This window comes from Anser anser, assembly GCF_964211835.1.
Source record: "Anser anser genome assembly, chromosome: 1".
Classification (NCBI taxonomy): domain Eukaryota; kingdom Metazoa; phylum Chordata; class Aves; order Anseriformes; family Anatidae; genus Anser; species Anser anser.
The window spans coordinates 85,263,663-85,281,678 of NC_139720.1; the positions used below are offsets into that span (position 1 = coordinate 85,263,663).

The 18,016-nt window shown below is 35.0% G+C and overlaps 1 protein-coding gene across 3 annotated transcripts in view; it reads right to left on the reverse strand.

Moving 5' to 3' along the window:
* LOC310882937 (uncharacterized protein) overlaps positions 1 to 18,016 on the reverse strand; it is a 206,625-nt gene that overhangs the window by 150,976 nt on the left and 37,633 nt on the right. The window contains exons 5-6 of one of the 3 annotated variants that reach the window (XR_014573234.1): positions 8,277 to 12,145; positions 6,858 to 8,178 (exon numbers count right to left, since the gene is read on the reverse strand). The exons of the other annotated variants lie outside the window; for them this stretch is intronic. The gene's annotated coding sequence lies outside the window, so the exon portion shown is untranslated. Of the gene's footprint in view, positions 1 to 6,857; positions 8,179 to 8,276; positions 12,146 to 18,016 lie in introns of those variants that run through there. 3 annotated transcript variants of the gene reach the window in all.

The window sequence follows — 18,016 nt, forward strand, 5'->3', positions numbered from 1 at the left end:
TGCCTGAGAAGCTCCTAAAACCCCACTGTTGAACATCTAACTACGTCACCCATTTCACCCCTTGCACAGGCTCATGTGCACATGAAGGGGGCAGCAAGTCAGTCTGGCTTCATAACGCAACAGAAAAATGCAAACCGTTTGCTTGGCTGGGGGGTCCTGCCATCCAGGAGGTGGGCACAGGCCAGCAATGGCCAGGGGTAACTGGCTGCTGGCTTGGCCACTACTTTCTCTCTTCTGAAATACATTTTTGTGCAGCTTATTTGCTGGCCAAGGAGAAATTTCAACTGTAAGTTTGCAGTTTCTGTTTTTTTTAGCTTATTTTAATTTAGTGGAAAAAGTGAAAATTACTAACAGTGGTTGTAAAGGAAGCATATGCTTAATTGGAAAAGAAATAAAATGCATAATTCTATCACCATGCCTGAGATTCACCAAATGTTTCAAATTCCCTTTTGTAACATGCAAAATGTTAAACTCGTACCCTACACGTCAGTTTAAATACTGCAATGTTTAAATACCATATTTTCATATTTATACCTTAGCACAAACCAATGGGATACATTTTGCAATGCAAAGCCCATACAAGAAAGCAAAAAAGAGTGTTGTTGAATCAGAGGATGTTTTTTCCTGTTTATTTTACAAAATGAATACAGTTGATAATGAAACTTTAATGATGAAAGGGGCACTTAGAAATTGAACAGCCATATTTTTTTCCTGGTAAAATATGAACCCTACAATAAGTGCTCCTGGAAAGCTGCAGCTGCTTAGGAACCCTGTAACACCCCATGAACGTAAAGCCAAGTGACATCTTCCTCTCATTGCCAAAACATGCAAATCTCTATACTTTAGCACTGACAAATCTGTTCATTGCTAATGGCACAAAAAGAGCTGCAAGAGGATGGGCTGAGAGAACATCTTCAGCACTGCTTTCAGGTGAGTGTCTGAAGGAAGCAGATTGCTGTGTGATAGAGGTTACCCTGCACTTGGAATTAAAAGGTGAGTGAGGTCTTTGGGAAAGCTGTGCATTTAGATAAGAGGAGAAGCTGGCGAGGCAGCCCTGTGGGATTGCTGCTACTGGAATTAGTCCAGCCAGACTTTAAATCCCCTCCCTAAAGAATTTACTTAGCAATAATCTCATAAATTCTGCCACACTACAATAAAAGTAAATTGGTGTCTTGCTACAGCTCCCCAACAATCAAAGTCAGTCTCTCTCTCAGACTGGATCTTATAAAAAAACTTCCATGCTCAGAGTCAGGCACATGCAGAAGTCTTCTTAAATAACTGTATCCAGGAATTTTTTGATGAAACATTCTCGAAGTACCATGCAGGAGTAAGAGAAAGAGTTGGCAAAGCAAATAACCCTGTGGCTTGGTCATGTTTTTGAGACTGGAAGATGAAGTTTCAGTTCTCATGCATAGTCTGAAACAAAAGGTCTTGGGCTTCAGTCCCTGCCATGTCTCGTAATATTTGTGTCACAGGGACCTTGGCTGTTCCAGAACAACACCTACTTTTTTTGCTGGTTTGTGACAATTTTTGTTGAAAGAGCATTGATTTTTCCTTGGCTTGGAAAGGTGAAATCCACAATTTAAAAAAATAAAATGAAAAAATCAGAAGATACAAACAAATTTCACACAACATTATTACTTAATTTAATGGGACTTCGGGGAAGGCCTAAGCTTAAATAAACAAGTAGATATTTGAGGAAAAAAAATGCAGTCCTAATTATCTGTCCTGAAAATATTATCTATGGCTGCAATCAATGTGCCACTCCTGTGTGTATCGCTTTCTGGATGATTTCTGTTTGCTTGTCCAATTATAATTGACTTGTGTACTGATATTTAAGATGCATTATGAACATCTGTTGATATTTATATGTTTAATTCTTTAACGTATCAAATGAATTTTTGAAAGAGGACTACTGTAAATAGAAAAGTTATTTTAAATACTTCTTGTTATCCATCATCTTTCCCTGTGACTCTCAGTGTGTTTTTGTACTGGGCTTTAAACCTAAAACGTTTAAGTTTTGAAAGGCAAATTTATGTGCATTCATAATGCTAAGCAATGCATAATTAGATAAAAAAATGAAACAGATAAAACTTCTATTTTCTCTGTCATCACTGATATTTATAGCTAGCACATAGAATTTAATATGGATCATTACTTTCTCAGGATTTTACACATTAGCTACACTTATGGCATTACCCCAGTACTTCGTGATTGTTCAGATGTAAAATATTTTTGAGTTGTACATATTAGATGAATTCTGTTCACCACATTTGCCTTATCTTAATAGAAAAAGACAAAGTCTTACATCACTGTAACGATGTGTTAATTTCTGTGTTGTACTTATCTGTCTTTCAGAAGTTTCTAATACTAGCCATGGCACATCATTTTTATTGAGAGCCAACCATCCCTAGTCTGTAAACATCTGCAAACTATTTTTAGATCTTAAAGAAACAGGACATTTATGTGTATTGCTTTATAAAATTTCATGCAACCACTTATTTAAAACCAAGCACTCAATATGAACATAAAAGATTATTGGCCTGCTCAACACCAAGTGACAACATTTGAAAACAATCACAAAATAAACTATATTTCAATATAGGAAGAGTCCATGACTTTTATGACACTTTAAATATTTATTTTCTTTTGTATGCAAGTTCAGGCTAGAATTTTCCTCTGACTGCAGGAAATATTCTTTATTCCAATAAATATTTCAAAAATTCAAGAAACCAAACTTACCCAAACGGCAAATTATTTAAACACATCATTTTAAAATAATAATCAATTTAAATTAGGTAAAACAAGATGCTCTATTTTTCAGATGTCATCTTTGATGAATATCATCATTACGACTGTAATCTTTCAGAGATTTGTACCCATCACTTAATACTGTGAGTATGAAGTATATTACCAAAATCAATGAAAATATTGGCAATGATTGCTAAAAGACCGGCATATATATTTTTGAGACCAAAATAAAATCACAGGAATGTAGCAGAATTGCTATACTCATAAAAATACAAACACCAAATAAATATAATAACATGAAATCTTACAATTTAAATATATCTTTCAATGTGTTTCTTTGGTACAAGGTTATAATTTCTAACCCATCATTGGAGATGCAAAAAAAATGTCTATGTAACTTCGCTGAGTAACCAGGGATTCTTCTTTCTTTAAAGGTTCATTCAAAATGAAGATTCCATCTTTGGCAGAAGCCCTCAAAATTTTATATGAATTATGCAATGCAGTGACAAGTTTTATTGCTTCTTAGCTATAACTGGTTATTTTTTATAATATGGAAAGTTGTGGAAGAACAGGTTGCAGAAATCTTTCTACGTGATACAGTCTCCAAAATAGTATATAAAGAAAAAAAAAAAAAAAAAAAAGAAGAGAGAAAGACTGAGAGAGAATAAAAGCCCTGAACTCTTTCAGGCTTAATGATGTATGTGCTACACTTAGGGGTTTTCTTTAACAAGTTTTCTTTTCAGTATGTGGCATTGAATAATACTTAACACTGTTTAAAAGCCTAGGCAGTGTGAAAACTGTTGAAAGAAGCTAACACACAAAACTAACTAAACTGGTAAGGCTGTGATGATTTAAACTATCATTAGAGAAGAAGAAAAACTCTTCTTAAAAGCATGCTTTGTGAATACTGTACATTCTTTGCAGAATACCTCATTCTTTTTATCTGAGAAATGTGACAGAACTTACATGCATCTTATGCTGTCAGGCCTGCCTATAATAAAAGTATTTAACTTGCACTAACATATAGTATTCCTGATATTGATAGAAAGAGGTTTATGTTTTGCACATATGTTGGCTTTGATGGTACACGCTATACAGGATGTGATATGGATGGTGCTGGCTCAGTGACCAGCCCATCCTCCCGAGCCAGCAAGTGTCCCAGAACAGCCGATGCATCTCCAGTGTTCTCAGCTGCATGGGAGCTCTGCTCTTGTGGGCCGTGGTCTTCAGGTAATACTGTGAAAAACCTCCAAAATAGTGCTCAGGCTGATACAGTACATATCTTGCACCACCTCAGCACCACCACTGTTACCTACCTACAGATTGGAAGTCAGAAAGTCTTAACCTTGGTCTCTTGAGTTTCAGGGGAAGTCCTCAACTATTCAGAGGATTTAAAGATCACATATCACTTTTTCTTATTCAGGATATGATTACATATGTCTTTCTTGAAATATCATCAATAATTATGTTCTGCCTCCCTAAAAAAGCTATCTGTATACCCCCATCTTCATCTGTCTTTTTGCATTCTACTTTATTTTATTGGTGGTTGAATGATCTTCTATAAAAGATTAAAAATATGACTTAAAATCTCTTATAAAATGCTATATAAACATCAACGATGACTGGGTTGTATTGTTGTGAATACTGTTTCTTAAAACAAAACAAAAATGCATGCGGGCTGTTAATATTAGATGTTAGCAACTCTACCATGCTGTGTATGTATAGCAGTGATAGAAATTAAAAAGCAGATACCCTCCCACGATGAAATTCCCCCCAACTTACTTCAAGATTACATGGTTGATGAAAGTACAGCAAGTTCTAATTTCTAGTGGGAATAATGACTTGTAGCAGCAATAATTTAAGGAATAATGTACCCCAACTGTACTTAATAAGGCTATAATTCCATCAAAGGCTTCTGGGGACATCATAAACCATGAGAGTGAAACTCAAGTGGTTTCCTCATGTCACCAGAAGGCTGAGATGGAATTACAGTCTTAATTTATATTCATTTTGAAGGAGCCTTATTTAATATTGCACATCGATCGTGATTAATGCCTTTAGAACTGCCAAAAACTATTAGCTGTGTTCATGGCCTTTTGAAGCCACCAAAAGTCAATTATGCCACTGACTAGTGATTCTCCGAAATTCTTTTTCTTAAGAGCTATGGTTCAGCCAGCACGAACTTATGTAACTATGCTAAAGTTAACATCAATGTGGTCATACATTTTTACTATTTTTCTCCCTTTCCTTCATATTGAGTGGAACAGGAAATTTTTCTTCTGTCTAAGTGCATAGATCTTTATTTATAGAAGTTCATTGCAAATTAAGAGGAAAATTAATTGCAAGCATTTGGTTAACCTAATCATTGAACATCACTGTGAATATGGTTTTATTTAAGAATTTTTCTGTTAAATGCCAATAATTTGTCCATATCATATGTGAGTTAACTGTACGGGAAAAACCTTTATTAACAGAAGGGAATTCTTTTAGGTGAAAGACTGTAGGTAATCTGTTATGTGGAATAGCCCAGAGACCCGACCCCACAGACAAAAGAGTTTTGGCATGGAAAAAAAGTGTGGTGAAATCTAGTTCTTAAATTAGTCATGGATCAAAATTACTAAAGGCAAAATAATGCTCAGATAATCTTCTGGTTTCTCAAAGAGTTATCTATTCCTCTCCTACACTAAAGAGTAGGATTCATTTATGGATATAAGAACATAATAAATTAGAAATTTGTTATTTGGTCAGACCAGTGGTCCCCCTAGCCCAGTACTCACTCTCCAACAAAGGAGAAAACTAATTTGAGTTATCCAAAAAAATGCAAGTCTGACCAATTTTTTGTGGAGTTTAGAGAGGACATCTCTCCATATTTCCTTTAGTATCCATTCATGGCCATATTGCCCTTTAATTTTCAAATAAGTTTTTGGACTTGATGATACTGTCTGCCTCCACAGCCTTGTAGGGCAGAAACTCATGGTCTCATTGTTTAAAGGACTGCTATTGAAAAATTGGCTTCAAAGTGATCTCCTGTTGATTTCTGAATATTCTTACTTGCCTAAACATAGGGATTTAGCATCATTGGGATGTCTTATGGTATACTATCCTGCCCGAAGCTGCCTCTCCTGAAGGGTTCCCATAGACCCTATGTGGATATTTGCTAGCCTCTTGTGGATTTCTTTGATATTTTAAGGTATCTAATATGGGAAGAGATGCCTGTATTTAGGAAATAGCATTGAGCCAAAAAGTTTACATATGTCGGAGAACCTGCCATAAAACGTGTTTTCTTGGATATGACATGGTGTCAATTTCTGAAATTCCTAGTGCTGAGTAGCTTACTTGATTTACACTTTTTGAACAGAAAATATATTGTCAGGGCAATCTCAGTTCCTCTTTATGACAATATGTACCAAGTAGAGGATTTATATTTGTAATTTGTTAAGATACAGCTAGAAATAAATCAGATATAACTCCTTTGGAAAGTATTCTAGCCAGATTCTAAGATGATGGTAGTGCAAATTGGCTTTTAAAGTCAAAAACATGACAACCTAGTACTCAGTTACATGGCTTTTTTGAGCAAGAAAAATATATATCCTACACCCCAAACCAAAAAGTAACATCAAAATATAATGAAAAATAAGATGCAGCAATGTCTGCTTCAAATGTAGCAATTCCATTAGGCTTCTCGAAGAAGATGGCCAGGAAGCTATTCAAAAGACTGCCTTCAAAAGACATCCAGTCTATACCAACTGCAATATCTTTGTAAAGACCAACAAGCCAATCTAATGACAGGTTTTAACATGATATGTGGAGATAATATCCCTTGGCATGTGATGTTTGGATGCTGAGTGTTTAAAAGCCTTCAAAGGGTGTTGGAACAAGTGAAAGGAATTAAAATCCAATCAAGTTACTTAAAACAAAGCAACTTTGAGACAGTCTCAGACTAAACAACCTTTGAAGGCTGAGGAAAGTACTCTCAGGTTTGATGCTAAAGGGGTGTCTTGATCTCACTCTTTCCTAGGCATTTGGTATTGGATAAAGTCATACAAACTGTTGGTCCAAAACATTCCAGCAGAGCTGCTCTTTCTAAAAAAAAAGCCTAAAGCCTACACTTTCTCCCACCTAAAGCAAAATCCTGGTTTTGCTTCCAGAGACAAATCTCAATTTTTTCAGTTTCCACATGTAACATTTCCAATAAATGACAAATTGCTTGTATGTTTAATCTTTCTGTGGAGTTTAGTACCCCTCTTTACGTTCCCAGTGCTCCTTTACTACCTGTTCATACATAACCTGTACATCTCTGTATCTTGCTTCTCTGAAAAATTCATCATATTAATCAAAAATAGTCCGTGCCAAAAATAAGGCTGCCTTCTGAATATTTTTCTTCTTATTAGCATCCAGTGCTTTGAGAGAAACAGTGCTTGAACTTGCCCAGGTTGCCTTCCTTGTTTACAGAGTTTCGGCACTAGAGGAGCTTTTAAGTGCTCCAATCCACAACTCCGGATATTTGAAAAGAAAAAGAAATCTCCTTATAGGCTTGATACCATGTGGTCTTAAGCAGTACTTCAAGAAGAGACATCCTTGAAAGTTTTCTACTTCATTCTGTACTTCTGTTCCTATCACTATTAAATAACAAAAAAAGTATTTTTACAAACATTTCTAGATGTCCTTCCTCAGAAATGAAGGCAGGTAAACATAGCGTGGTGGATGCATAGGTACAATCAATAATAACTGTATCTACCCAAAATAAGTGTTTCGTTATTCAGTTAGTTTGCATGTGCAACGTTTTCATGATCAATGGATGAAAGCTACTGAAAAATAGAGACGAGTTCAGGAATTCTGAAATGTATACAAAACTGTATGTTATATTCAACTGGATATCTGGACATAAGGAGAAACTTTTTTCTGCATGAGTACAGTAAAGCATTGAAGCACATTGCCCTGAGACAAATGTGCAGGTTGTGCAGGCACCTTCTCTGGAGGTTTTCAAGATCTGAGTAGATTAAGCCCCGGGCAACCTGGACTGACCTCGAAGCTGATACATCAGAAGAATGAGATTGGACTAGAGACTTCCTAGTGTCCCTTTATCCTATGATAGCATGTTTGCATGCCTGACGTTTCTATATGAAATTCTGTAATATGTCAGTGGTTTCTGCAAATAAATAAATGGAAATCGGCAAACAATTTCAAAATGCTATTACCCAATGATCATTAGACGTAAGTTTTTTCTTCGCTGAGAACAAAATAGGGAGTGACTGGTATGTTGTTGCAGAATTGAACTCCATTTACCTCGATATTGCTTCTGCCAACAATCAATTTATATTAGCTTCTCTGCTGTACCTCAAAATCAGTGACAAAGAAGTTTGTTAAGAAGTTGCATTTTCTTCTGGAATGATTTTTAAAATGTTTTCCATTTTTGAAATGTTATTCCTAATAAAAATAAAAGAGAAAAGAAGGTGAAAAGGCAAAAGAGAAAGAAGGTGAAAATTAAATTGAAATACTACATTTGTTGATATCATTTTACTGACCTGTTAACTATGAATTAACAGCTAATTAACTTGGAAAAAAAAAGATGCCAGATGAAAAGATCCAGAAAAATAATAGGATGTTGTTCATGTACATTGATGAATCTTCTGTTTAGTTTTCCGATTTTGGGTTCTGCAATGTTTGTCTGCGAAGCTTGATGTGTTTTGAATGATTCTTCTCAAAATAGTAAATATATAAACCATTTTGAATTTTGTCAGCCATAATCCCTTTCAAATACTTCCATTCATTCTAGAAGAATATTGACAAGGTTAAATTAATAATTCTGATTTGACTATCACATATTGATATTTTTAGCTATCACGTACTGTGGTTTAACAACCAATATCCTCATGCCAGTATAGGTAAATATTTTTCCCCCTTTATTTTACTGTGAAAATGTTTTTTTATTTCACCCTCAAGGCCTGGTAATCAATAAAAGTAACATAACAATTTCAAGTGAGAGTATTTTGGATTATATTTTTTTGTAGGATGGGGGCTTTTTTTGGCCTTTTTTTCTATGTTTAAAATTAAAAAAGAAAAAAAAAAGAAGAAGAAAACACAAACTAGGAAGAAGTTGCTTTCTTTATTTAAGAAGGTTATTCTTATTGCCAACATGGACAAATTGAAGAAAAGGTATAAAACTAGCTTGCAAGTTAGTTTTGTACAGAAGGACTCTCCTTATAGTAAGAAGTCTATTTCCAGGTAAACAGGAGTCTTCTCCCCAGATAGAACGAGGCAAATCTTATAGGTCAAAACAAAGTTGTTTTAAATCAGTGGTGACTGTTGCTTCCTCCACAGAAATCCGGATATGAAATGTGTGCTATGGAAGGTACACATGAGCTGAGGAAAGAGGTCATGTATGTGTATGTGTGTATATATAAATATATAAATGTGAATACACAAAAATATATAAAATGTAATAAGAATATTTAAATATAGCTATGTATAAACACACAGGGAGGAGAGGGAGGGAGGGAGGAAAAAGCATTTCTGAATCATCTCTAGGTTCATTTTCTATCCTGAAGCCTTGCCAATGACCTTCATTACAAAAATGTAGAATGCTGTTGCATTCATTGTGATGAGAAAGATTATTAAATTCATCTGTGTTCAATTTTTGGTGCTGAGGGTTCACAAGAAAGGCAAACCATGGTGTGACAGGACATCTTTGTTATAACCTTTTTTAATAAAAATTTCAAGACTTTTAGTTAATTGACCACTGGAGAATACACAGTAAATTATTTTATACTTCCCATATATTTTAACTTAATCTAACTGAGCATAAATTGAGAAAAAATACTTTTCCTCTCTCACAGTCTGTTATTTGTCTCAAAGGGCCACCATCACAGATCTTTAAATCTCTCCAACACTTCACTGTTCTCAGGGCATCATCAGAACTTGCTCATACAAACATTGTTTTGTCTCAATTAATTAATGAATTCAATCAGCAAGAAGTACTGCTGGCATCTCCTGTACTTTGTGTAGATCACTAACTCAGCAGAACTCCAGATATTTCATATGAAAGGATACACATCTCTTAAAGATGTGTAATCCGTCTTTAAAAATTAGAGTAGAAAACTATAAACACAATTGAATGAACAAAACTGTCATTAACATTCACAAAGATGGAGTTGTTTGCAAGGCTTAAGGTCTGATGCTTCATTTAGAAATACATGAAACTACAATTCAGAATACTGTTCTTACAACATATTAGTAGATACGAGAGTTATCATCAGGGTTAGGGATTAGCATGACAATATTCAAATGGAATCTGAAGGTCTGAGATACATGTTTTCCAGCAAAATCCACAAATTATTGAGAAATTGGTCTCTCCAGATATTTTTTTTAACAAAATGAAACAAAAAAAAAAAACTTTACATTTAGAACAGCTCTGTGTTTTTCCTCAGTTGCTTTCTAGAATGTCAGTAATACCTTTTCGCAGAAGTCCCAGTACTGTAAGGAAGACTGAGGTGTTAAAAAAAGTGTTGGTATAACATATATGAAGTACAACTGATCTTTCAAATGTAGCTCTCACTACTGTCAAGCTCCTTTTTCTTTATTTCTTTTATCTTACACAAGCAGCTTCTTGTTTGTTTTTTTTTTTGTTTGTTTGTTTGTTTTTAATTGTAAGGTAAGGTGTCATGCAGTCTTTGTCTTTGATGCAGGAACCATCATTCTCAATAATTTGTATTATTCATAAATTATTCATATTATACATAAAATGTATTTATAATCATGATGATGTTGCCTTTTATTTTGTACAATTTAAAAACTCTTACTTCATGGGTGCAGATATCTAGATATTATTGCTGGCCTTTTTAAGTCTATGAAATTAAGAAATATTTTTAAAGGCGGAGTTGGATGTTAAATAAGCTACAATTTTTTTTAGTTTCATTTCTAAAAAAAAATCTAAAATTAAAAAGATCTTTTTTTTTCTTTCCAGGAATTAATTTTCAGTTAATGTTTTTATCATTTGAAAGAAAGCAAGAGTTATAGATTCGGGAAAAAATATTTCCGCCCTCTACAACTGTTTTTTTTTTTATACCTTTATGGCATAAAAGGTTTATATCTGAACTCTATTAATTTCCTCTTCTTTGTTCCTGCCTTACCTTTCCCTCTCCATTATTCCCTAGTACCTCCAACTTAGAATATAAAACTCATATAATTTCACTCTAAGATTCAATGTTTAGACAGGTCTTTCCATAAAAAAGCAAATCTGCACAATTTTTCATACTAAGCTTTTCAACAGCTTCTTAATGACAGTATCACTAGGTATTAGGAAATAAACTTTAGGTAAGGTTTTCTTCAGCGACACCCCTTGAACAGAATTTTACCTAAATTTTATTTCTTCATTGCCATGCTCCATAGAAGCAACATTTCTAATCATCAGAGTCTGATTCAGGACATGCATTGAGCCCCTTTTTTTGTTGTACCATATAGTTGCAACTTTTAGGATACCAAAAAAGCTGATGTGTATGAAGTTAAGTGATAGAAAATGAAAGAGAATACCTCTTTTCCTCCACTCCATCTAGGCCCCTATTAATTATATATCAGTCTGTATTTTAAGAGCCTCATTTTTGTGTGTGTGGTTTTTTTATATATGTTTTTTTTCAATTATTAAGTAATTGATAACTTTGAGGAGCTCAATAATTACTAACGTGGATGCATGCTAGCCAGGAAATAAAGTGATAGAGAAAGGCACGCAACAAGTGATCCTTCTGCCAATGTCCAGATTGAGCTGAAGTTCAGCATTTCCCATTCCAGAAAAATAAAATCTAAAAATAAATGTTAATGATTTATACAAACCATCCCAACCCTTACATTTGTTCAGTAAAACTCATGTCCTTGTCAGATTCATTGTTAAGAGCACTAGGTATTTGCTCAGCTGTAGAGATCTGGAGTAAGAGTTTGGGTTTAATGAAATGGCATTTTCCAATTAAACTGTTTTGCTGGAAGTTCCCCAAGGTCTGCCAAACACTATGGTTGTATATATTTTGCAGACTAGAGATTTGCAACATTTTTGCATGACAGGTTTTTGAACAAACAGGACTTGGGAGAACAAAGTTTTACATGGTGAACATTACAAAATGTCCAGTGCTTTTTCTTTCTCCCACAGGCTTTCTCACAGGCAGAGGTAATAGGAATATTAGTTATTAAATTGGCGCTGGGTTCTATTTCTCTATCATTTTCAAACAGGTTAATCAAAGCACATCTATATGACAGATAAATGTAAGGTAACTTCATTTAGAAGAAACTTCAGTACCCTTTTTTTAATAAATCATCCCTGCACTGAGAAATGTCTTTTAATCAATGTCAAGAACTGTCTCTTGGATGTTGTAAATATCTGTATTTTCTTCTTTTCTTTCTTCTTCTCCTTAAAAAAAAAAAAAGTAATAAGAATTCATTTATTTTTTTATGTCATTTCATTCTCTAATGTTCTGCATAATAATTAAAAATAGAAGAAGTGAGATTTTTTTTTACAGTCATCATTCACAAAGGTTGAAAAGATAAAAGAAAATATCCTCCTGGGATTAAGAAGAGCAGAAAAACTGCTTATCACATGGTTTGTGGGCTGATACAAAGAAAGGCACCAGTATCAGGCACCTCAGTCTACATTTGACTCGTGAAAAGCAGGCAAACAAAACAAAACAAAAAAATCATCCTCAACTTCTCACTGTGTTCTGGGACTGACATTCATAGAATTACAAGTGCCTCTTCTATTTACAAGTCTACCAATGAAGAAAACCCCAGCTGCTGATGATATGAAAAAACCTTGTTAACCACAAGGACACAAAACTTTGTAACATCTGTTTGCGCTGCTCAAGACTCAAAATAAAAATAAGATTTAAGCAAGTGTTAGAGTTCACCTGTATATTAAGTGACACTGCAGTCTTTGTGTATGCTCTCAACCAGTCACAAAACAAGGCAATGTAGTGTGGCTCAGTCTTTCAGAGTTTCATGTTTGCTGGGAATGTTTTAATGTGAAGATACGTGTAACTATTCTGAAGCACTGGGAAGAGGAGGTACACTCTCACATGCAGAAGAATATTAAATTCTTTTCCCTTAATCTGGTAAATTCTGTAAAAATTCGTTATTTACGGTATTAACCATAAATACAGTGTTTCTCTGAAGCTAATATCCAGACTTGGTTTATTCTATTGTATCCCAGAAGACTATCATAGAATATTCCAGCATAAAACAACTTGGATCATAGGTTGTCACTGACTTTTAGTCACAGTTCTTCATTGATTTCAGCAGGGAGTTCTCAATAAGCATCCCCGGTATGAAATGGCCACTTGTATTAGATTTTTTAGAAAAAAATAAACAAAACACAGTTGGTAAAAATGATCAAAATGAGCATCAAGAACTTTGCTCCTTATTGTGAGCCATCAAAATAACAAAGTTATTTATCTACCCTGCACAACAGAGTAGTTGCAGCATGAAAAGACAACTTTTTTTTTTTTTTTTTTAATAAACATCACTCCTCAGGAGCTAAAAGTAGACAGATTAAACCATATGAACTGGGATTACTTTCTGCAGAACCAAAAAATAAAATTGTCAGCGCCTGGTGCTTCTCCCTGCAGGAGCCATCTTGTGGAGGGAAATTATTTTCCCTATGGTGGCTTAAAAAGCAGATTTGCTCTCCTTGAATCAGAAAAATATTCACAGTATGTAAAAAGCACACAGCCCTAAGTATATCTTTTTTTCACAGTTTTAAGCAAACAAAATATAGACAGATGAGTCAGGATATAGATATATTTTTATAATATATACCCCTTTTTGTTTGTTCATTCTCTAAAGAGTTCTATGTCTGATCCCAGATTTACTGGAGGTTAATTTCAAATTCTGAGGTCAAGAAACACCCTCTATTTTTAGAAAGAAAACATGCTATGCACACTTTAGAATTTGGATATGAATGTCCCTTATCCTGCAGTGCCAAAGAGCTCATACAATATAGTTTATCACTTTTACCACTGTCCTACTTTCTGAGCAGTGTCTAATACTACAAGGATGTATTAACACACATGCAGCAAATTATTATCTGTCCCCATTTCAAAGATAACAAGGAGGATTAAAGCAGGTCTACAAGAGATTTGTGAAAGAGGATGGAGTCAGACTCGTGAAGTGTTCTCACCTCTCATGCCTCTCTAAACACTGAGCTGTGCAGTGTTTACAGCTCCTCATTCTGCTCTTCCCTGCTCTAACTCAACACTTTAGTTAGCAACACACCTGGGCGGGCTGGTGGCTCTTGCTGCGGGGCTTTACCGGAGCCTTTTCCCTCTCCACAGGGCTTGGCAGCAGTTCTTTTCTTCAACATTCAGGCATCATTGATAGGGAAATCATGTCAGCTCCAGCTGCCTTTGCTCTGGCATGCATTTGATCTGAACATCTTTCCTCTTGATCCTTCGCTTTTGCTGCTAAGTGCTTTGCTTTTGCAGTGAGCTTGTTCCAGCCCCTGTTTCCATGAGTCGTGTTGAGATCTGAGGTTGTTATTCAGCCTTTGTAGGCTGGAATCCACTCCCGTGAAAGAGCCAGCCTCATTGTCTAACTTCTGTGCTGTGGAGTTCGTTTCTTTAACGATCAGACCATTGTGCGCTTTCATTTCTGCCTTTACAAACTGAACTGGTACCTCACTGCTGGCTGTGCAAGGAGAGAGAGGTGGGCCTGTCACTTCTCAGTGGCACTGGATGAGGATGACAACTCCGTTAGACATCAGGTTTCTCTTCCTGAACAATTACGCTTTAGTCCTCATTTTTATCCCGAGGACATTTATCCCAGCTGTCCTGCCTTGCAGAGACCTGCTTTTCATGGGAATTGTTGTAAAAGACTGATGAGGCATTGCTCTTTTAAATAATTGGCTGTCTTTCACACTGTCTTTCTAGAACACTCAAAAAAATGTTTTTAAAGTCCATTTATCTCCAGATATATTTCCATATTTTTAACAGACTTTAATTATGATATGGAACATCAACAGTCTTAAAATCCACCTGACTTCCCATGGGACGGTGGTATGCAACATAGGGGGATGTGCCAGACTAGCACATTCTCAAAGATTAGCAGAAAAACTAGAATTGCTGGAAAGTTTTAGAAAGCTAAAAGGAAATCTGAAAAATGACTTAAGTAACATTTCAAGAAACCAAGTTTGGGATCTTTCAAAGCTTTTTGGCAAATGTTTTGTGCTTGCTTCGACTTCTATTCTCTTTTTCATACTAGATCATCAAAGTCAGTTCCACAATATCTTCTTTACTCCTTTGGTCTCTCTTTGACTTTGATATTCTCATTGTAGGGTCAGCACTCAGAGCTTTCCCCAAAGACAAAGTTTTATCATTTCTTTTACGATTTGCTGACCCAGAAAAATTCTAGAAGAGCAAGCAATATGAACAAAGAAGGCATTTAGACCACAGAAAATGTGTGGATCCCCAGACGGAAATACAAAGAGAGAGGCATTACTACAGAACAAGAAGAAAGGAATTGTTGGGAAAAAAGGACATCCAAAATAGTTATGGCCTGCGGTTAAATCAGGAGGTAGGGGGTCAGGAAGGAATGTCTTTTAAAAGTCATGCAAAATTTGTTTTCATCTCATTTTATTACTGTTATTCTGTGTTCTTTTAGTGACATATTCAATTGGTTACATCCTTTTCCAAAATTACACCAGCAAAGATGGCTTTAAACTAGTAATCTTTGTAGAGGCTTCCAAAGTTGTTTAGTGTGATGCTCATGTTGCTTAATAATTTCATAGCCCTTATCTTCTCTAACCTTTATGTATAAGATCACAAGATAGTGTAGTTCTTCTATATACAGGATTCTCAAAAGTTCACCACTTAACAGGCTAGGCTCCAGCTTTGAACAACTTTTCAAAATCCTCTGTTCTGTACATGAAATAGTTTCCAGGAAAAGGATTACGGATTGTTACTGAATGATTAAATGAAAACTATTATCACAAAGAAATGAACGCAGTAGGGTACCTTAACAGATTTTATGCTATAGATATATTGTTAATAACTTACCAAGACTTCTGCATTGCTGTTCTAAAGACACTAATTAATGGTGTAGATCCCAGTACTAGACAAAGTGAATGTCCTTGCTCAAAATACTTTCTAGGTTCACAAAGACATCTGTGAGCCTAAGTTGAAAATCATGGGAACTAGACAGGAGCCTACATCTTTCAGTGCAGGCTGGCACTGCATACTTACTCCACACCTAACGCTCTTCACTCTGGCAGTAACGAGTTTTAATTGCTGCAAGCAAGGTGTCTGTTTCAGAGCTGGCTAAATAGCCTCCCAGCATAGACTGATTGTACTGACAACAGTTTTACAGGAGATTTGTCTTATATGTAGACACAGGATCGTGTACGTCGAGCTGAATCCTAATCAAGACCATTTATACCTCGATAGCAGTTCCACTCTACAGAACTTCGCTATAACCTCACACTGTCACGTCTCTCTTGAAATGAGAATAACACCAGATTCACTTAGAAACAGTTTGTGAAATCCTTTCCAAGGTGAAACCAGAAAAATCAGCTGGATTTTTACCTTCTTGTTTAGATCTGCATTACAGAAATGCATTAGTATTCTGCTTTCACACACATACACACACACACAGCATTTCTTCTTTTTTTACTTCAACACTAAGTTCAAGAAAACATTCTTCCTTGAATCTCTTACCCTGTGCTTTTCTTTAAGACAGCCAAATGCAATATTCTAATAGAATACATTTTCATAAATATATCTGTGACCAAACAGAAGTCTCTCAATAAGGTTAAGTTCTTGAGGTACCGATATAGTATTAACAATCTCTTCCTAAAAAACATAATTTCTGCTTCATCAGTAAAAGTTACACTGATGTCTTCAGTTTTGCTGTTAACATGTTCAAGCAGTTTCAGAAAGCTTTCTGCCTGTTTGACTTCTTTCGAGTTACCTCCGATTTTGTTTAAGCAAGCAACAAAACTCAGGCATTTCTTACTGATTGAGTTACAGAATATATAATACTTCATCATCTTAAGCAGGCTACTCAGTCTAGCTAAAGAATGTTGTTGATTTTTCAGTGTTTGTGCAGCTACAGTAGGTCTGACCTAAAACTCATTTAAATGAAAGACATCCATGGGCTTTGGGGCATAAACCAGTCAGCCTTTCACTGATTCACTGAAATGCTATAGATGCATGATTCATGTTTTCTTCCAGTGCCTTGGACTTGAATATGGTTATTCAAGGAGTTAGTAATCACAGAGCCAGTAGTTTATAAGCTATGAACATTATAAGAATGCAGATATATCAACTCAGTTCTGTTCTTTCTGAACATAATGATTTTTTCAAGTGTAATTCAACTTTAAAACACAAGTGAAAAAAAATAGACAACATAAAAGTTGTGTTGAAATTGTAGTGCAAAACTGGAACCTGCAAGTATAAGCAGTCACAGTTATTGATATAGGAAAATCAAACATATATACTTAAGTTGTTAGATTGCAATGACAGGTAACAAAAAAGTTTAAAAGGATGTAAATAGAGAATAAATCTATGGATCAGGATTTTTATTACATTGATATCAGTGACATTGCAATTAGACTTCATTAGAATCACTAGTTAGATTTGCATAAAAAGGCAGCAAATTTGGTAAATGTGGACGTAGATTATTTTGAATAAGGTATTAAAATAGAGCTATGTAGGCAAAACAACAACAACAACAGCAAAGAGTTGAAAATCCTAACTATATAAAAATGTCTCATTAATTTCAAGAGAGAACAATTGGATAATTTATGTGGTTATTACTCTATGAGGACCAGTACCAGTGAAACAATAGATATCTGCTTACCGATTACTGATTTGCCACTTTCTCTCCCTCAAGTATACTAGAAAGTAGGAGAGACAGAAAAGTTTATTTTTTTTCATTAATGGTCTTTTATAGATTCATTAACTTAATTTAGAAAATAATGCAAAATCTGATACACAAAAGAAATATTTCCTCCATTTAATTAAGGGCATATATTTTAAAATACGAATCTACTTTTTCAGCCTGAAACAATGCTTATCGGGTACCATTGATGACTACAATTCACATACTGGTTAAATAAATAGGTGTCATTCAAGAGTTTTTAGTCATTAAAACAAATCCTAATACTGAAAATATTACTGGAGTCACATAACATATGCGATAACTGTTGCTGCCCTGAGAATCATTACAGGACCAACCAAGGTCCTTCCTCATAAGCCTGGATTTGTGGAATTTCACTGGAGTCCCCTTAACAATG